The sequence below is a fragment of the Arachis ipaensis genome, chromosome B07 (genome assembly GCF_000816755.2).
Source record: "Arachis ipaensis cultivar K30076 chromosome B07, Araip1.1, whole genome shotgun sequence".
NCBI lineage: Eukaryota > Viridiplantae > Streptophyta > Magnoliopsida > Fabales > Fabaceae > Arachis > Arachis ipaensis.
In genome coordinates, this window is record NC_029791.2 from 22615397 (window position 1) to 22621279 (window position 5883).

Sequence of the window (5883 nt, forward strand, 5' to 3'; positions counted from 1 at the left end):
TCATACACATTGTTACACCTTTTAGCTTCAAATAAAATATCCCCAGTTTTCTCACAAACAACCAAACAAACAAACTTCTTAAAATCAACTTCAAAACCCAAATCACACAATTGACTAACACTAAGCAAATTATGTTTCAAACCATGTACAAGGAGAACATCATTTATACAAGAAGAAAAATTTTTACCAACTTTCTCAACAGCCACTATTTTTTCTTTTGCATCATCACCAAAAGTGACAAGACCTCCATCATATTCATCAAGCTTTATGAAGAAGGTTGTCTTTCCGGTCATATGCCTAGAACATCCGCTGTCCATATACCACATATTTTCTTTCCGTTTGGATGCTAGGCACACCTACAAAACAAACTTAAGTGACCTTAGGTATCCAAATTTTCTTGGATCCTTTCACGTTAAACCATCTCCTATGTCCTAAGCCATTGTAATAAAAAACAACTTTACAAACTTTATTACCAATCATTCTTTCACCAAAGAAACATTGAATAGAAAAGTGTCCATTTCGTTTGCATAGTCTACAAAATCTTGGAGTTGCTGTTTTGTTAAAGTAGGTGGGGTCTTGATACCTTGTATCATTTGAAGATGAAGCAATGTTTTCAAAGTGAGATTTTTCAGATTTATAAAACCCCAACCCAGCCTTGTCATAAAGAGGTTTTTGACTAGCCAAAATTTGATTCAGATTTTCAGAACTTTGGGTGAATTTGGCTAAGTCTTCCTTAAGCCTTTTAACCTCTTTAAGCAACTCTTCATTTTGCTTAAAACAATCTACATATGCAAGAACGGAATGATTACTTTCATAGCTCTTAATTTGGGCTCTTAACTGCTTATTTTCCTTAACAAGATCACAAGCAGTTTCGGCCTCTCTTACTTTCTCTTTAAAAAAATTATTTTCAGCTTTAAGAATGGTGATTTGTTGTTCAAGCTCTTGATTTTTCAGCAGAAAACATCTTATTTTTTCAGAAAGGTGGTCTATCATAAGATGAAGATCTTTAGTGTTAGGGTTATGAAAGACTACCTGATCTATGTGATCTGCCATGAGACATGGTTGTGACTTTTTGGTCTCGGTTTCTTCATCATCATCATCTGAGTCATTTTCCAAATCTTCCCATGAGGCCATCAGTCCCTTCTTCTTTACTCTTTTCGGCTTTTCCTCCTTCTTTAACTTGGGACAATCGGATCTGAAATGCCCCATTTCCTTGCAATTGTAACAGGTTACTTTGCTAAGGTCTTTCTTCATCTTCCTTGAGCTGCTGCCTTTGCCTTTGAGCTTCACCATTTTCCTGAATTTTTTTGCAAACAACACAAACTCATTTTCAGAAGAGTTATCACTGGATTCATCATCCAGAGGGTTAGTCACAGAAGAAAAAGCAATTCCTTTCTTTTTTGAATCTTTTTTCAAATAGGTGTTTTTAAAAGCAAGAAAATTTCCTCTCAAATCATCAACTGTCATGGAATCTAAGCCACTGCTCTCAGAAATAATTAAAGCTTTTGTTTTCTACTCTTTTGTAAGACATCTCAACACTCTTCTCACTAGCACAGATTCTGAATGTGTAATTCCCAAAGCATCTAAGCCAACAATGATGGTGTTGAACCGTTCGAACAGTTCATCAATGGATTCTCCTTCCTTCATTGCAAACATTTCATATTCTCTGTTCAACATGTTTGTCCGAGTCTTCTTAACAATGGTGGTTCCTTCATGAGTGATTTGTAGCTTGTCCCAGCTTTCCTTTGCCGTTGTGCATCGTGATACCCGTTGGTACTCCTCAAAGCTGATAGCACAGTTGAGCAGGTTTACTGCCTTGGCATTTAATTCTACCTTCTTCCTATCTTCCTCGGTCCATCTTGCTTCTGGTTTGAGAGAGACTACTCCTTTAGCACTTGTGGTAGTTGGAAATTGAGGTCCTTCCAGGATAATCTTCTAAAGTCTGTAATCCACTGCTTGTACAAATATCTTCATCCTCTCCTTCTAATAGGTATAATTTTTTCCATTGAAAAGAGGAGGTCTGTTGCTTGATTGACCTTCAGTCAGATTATAGGACACCACATTTGTGCCACTGTTTTCTGCCATGAGGATCTTTACTCCAAACTGCAAAGCTTGATCTCTTTGAGACCAAGCTCTGATACCAATTAATGGTTTCAGTGGCTAAGAGAAGGGGGGGTTGAATCTTAGCCCCCTTTTTGCTTGCTAACACTTGCTGGACTTAGATAAGACTTTTCTGTTTTTAGCTCGTCCCTAGCCACGAGACTTTTTCATTTTGTCTCGTCACTTGGCATGAGACATTTTTGGTTTTTGCTCCTATGCAGTAGAAAACAGAAATGGAGTAGGAGAGAAGGAAGATTACACCCAGATATATCCTGGTTCAGCTGCTAAGTGCAGTGCAGCCTACATCCAGTCTCCATCACAACAATGATGGAATTTCACTATAATCAACTTGATTACAAACTGTAAAGTGTTAACCCAACTTACAAGGGGATTTCCACAGAATCATGAAACACAACATAGATGAACAAAGGAACTCTAAGACATTTATGGCTTTTTCTTTTAATTTTGCACTCTCTGCCTTTTTTCGCTCTATGGCTTTTTCATACAAACCTCACTGTTTCCCTTTTTTTCATGAGACTCAAGACATGACAAAATTAAACAGAAAAATACTAAACAGAATACATTGAAGGAGAAGAAAATCTGTAAGCTTAGGTAGCTCTGAGAATCCTGTGCCTTGCACTCTCAATGCTTACTTCTAACTCCTTGCTCCAAACAGTGGCTGTTCTCCCTTTTTATAGAAGAGAGAAGCCTCCACACTTGAAGCCAAAAACCCAAGCCAACTTTTTCTTCCTTCAAGAAACCGGTTCGGCCACACAGAGAGAGATGAGATAACCATGCAATAACCAACATGCAACTACCTCTAGTTCTTCCTTGGTCATCACTCTTCATCAATCCGAGCTCTCCATCCTTGCCTTGCTCTCCAAGATAGATTTCTGGCCCTTGATGCTTCATGATGATGATGACTTCATCTGCTTCAATCTCTGCCTCTACCATCACTTCGCCACTCTAGCTACTTCCTATGGTGGTTGAGCAGAATCAAAGACAAGCCATGCCTCCAAGAATCTCACCTTGCTGGCCGAGATCTTCTTCTTCCTTTTTGAGCATGAAGAACCCAAGATTACCTCACCAAATATATCCATATTTGGTGACAATCTCAGCCACAGCTCATTTTTATTTTAGTATGTTTTCTTGCCATCTTCATGATGGTCTTGAGACGAGCTCTATCTTCTTTTCGGTGAGTAGGTGTAGCTTCCATGGCTTCCATTATTTCCTGGTTAATGTCCGAAGAGAAGAAAGAGATGAGAGAGAATAAACAACTTGGAAAAAGTAATTCAATGTAATAAACATATTACACAAGTAAAGGTTGCTTTTACTTCCCTTTGCTGAGAGGCGTGCATAGCTATCATAGCAATCAAATCAATCTTCTCTCACTTACTTATGTTCCCAATGCTTAAATTAACTTTGAAATCCTTCCAAGAAGTGAAATGGAATCCGTTGGAAGCATTGAGGCTTTGTTTTCTTTGCTTCATGGATTCAGACAAAGCATGAGGAATTCTCATCTCAAGTAAAAGTGGGCTTAGTGTCTGGCCCAATTAATAACATTTGCTTTCCTGATGTATATTTTTCGGATCATGCATACAGTAAACAGGAAGGCATTCATTTGGGCTTGTAGCAATAATAACTTAATCTGGCCCAAGTAACAACAATTTGTTTCAGCCACAATAATTCAACATCTAACTGAAATTAATCATATTGGGCTTGCACCAGATTTTTATTTTTTGGCCCAAACTGAACCTGCATTGCAAAAATTAATTTAATCATTTTAATTTAAAATCAATAATTTTTGCAACTGATTTTATTAATAATGTTTGATCATCACTTAATTAGAAATAGAGTTTTCCAAACTCATCATCAGTAATCTTAGGCTATCAGTTAGGCGGGCACTTCCGCATTAGCACTCGGCACAAAGGCCCATTCAATATAATTCTCAACTTTTATTTCATTCCTTGTTCCTCATTTTTCTTTCATTCACTATATCTCTCAATATCATTGTCTTTAACTTTAACCTTTTTTAGGGGCAACTTACATTCTTTTTCATTTCCTAAGTTTGTCTAATCTAAAACCATGTTGGTAAGGTAACTCTAGAGATCTTAATCTTTAATTTAAGTTAGGTTTTACTGAATTTGGATTAGAATTGAATTTTATACAAGCTTTAAAATTCTGCTGTTGCATTTACAAAAATTCGGAAAAACAGACAGCAGCCATGTTTTTTATAAATTTCATAATAATTTTAATTCTAATCCGTTGCTTCTAAATTTTGGTGATATTACAGTCAACATCCCTAAGTTTCAGAATCCGCAAGTTTCAGGTTCATATCACTTCATTTGATTAATTAATTATCAATTGGAAGTGGAGCGCTGTTTTCATAAACCAGTTCAGAGTTTTCAGCAAACAACCGACCTTCCAAGTGACTTATCTAAGTCTACAAAATAGATATGAACATGAAACTTATACTCACTTAAAATAGACTGATATACCTTTAAAATAATTTTGAAAACAACTCAAAATTCTGTTTAAATTAAAAGTTATAGTGTTTAGAAGTTGGTACTGCAGAACCAGAAAACCAGAAAAATCTGCAGCAACCACTAAACTTCAAAAAATCATATCTTTCAAACCACTTGGCCAAATTTCCTGAAATTTTTATGGTATATTCAAGACACAATAAAGTTTTACAGAAAAATAATTTCATCTAAAAATTAGGTCTGAAATGCTCCCAGAAAATCGTTTATTATACTGCCAATTATGCAGATTTTGCAGAAATTCTGCACATTGTGTTTCCAACAACCTCATGTACCAAAACTCGTATTCAAGCCTAGAATTCATCTAAAACCATAATTTTACCTTTCTTTTGACTAACTAAAGTTTCTAGCATGGTCATCACAGCTCTAAAAGTTCATACTCATTAATTTACCCCTTTTTACAAATGCACATTCATAATTCTAATTCACTTTTCTGCATTTTTATCAAACATAACAATTCATATAACCTAACCATCATTCAACCATAGACTAGAGCCTCATTTATTAGCAAGCAAGCATATAATAGTTTATCTATTCTCATCACAGGTACAGCTACAAGAATGGTAGTCTAATTGTCCTAACCCTTATAACATTCAATACGCAAAATCATCATTAACAAATACTAGCAGTAAGTATAACTTTAAAACACAACATCTTCATCAATAATCACTACATTAAATTAACAAATCAATCACCAATTACAGCTATAATTCACCTCAATTCTACCAATTATTCATACAAAATAACCATAAACCATTTGTAGTTAGTCATTTAATTTTAATGGCATTCCTAATTTAAAACCTTTATTTTTAAAACAAACCCCTACCTCAAATAACTGGGACTCCCGCGACAAATCCCTTTTTCCTTTCTTGCAGCAGCACTAGCCTCGCACTGAACCAGCAGCAGCTATAACAATCTCACAATAGCATCGACACCAATACTAGTTGCACAGAAATTTAGAAGCAAAGTGGCAGTAAGAATATATGTGAATAGGATTAGAATAAGAACATGGTAGTGGAACAAATTTGAAGCAGAAAAAGGATAAGAGTGCTACAATTTCAGAAATGGAGGAATTCGAATTGGAACGGGGAGGATGGCACTGTTGTAAATAGTAGCGGTGGCAAAACGGCGACGAAAACCACCCCGCGACGCCTTCTCTCTCTCTGCATGTGTTCTATCTCTCTCTCTCCTCGCGCGTCATTCTCCCTCTTCTCCTCCACGGACTCTCATCCGCGTTCCTCAC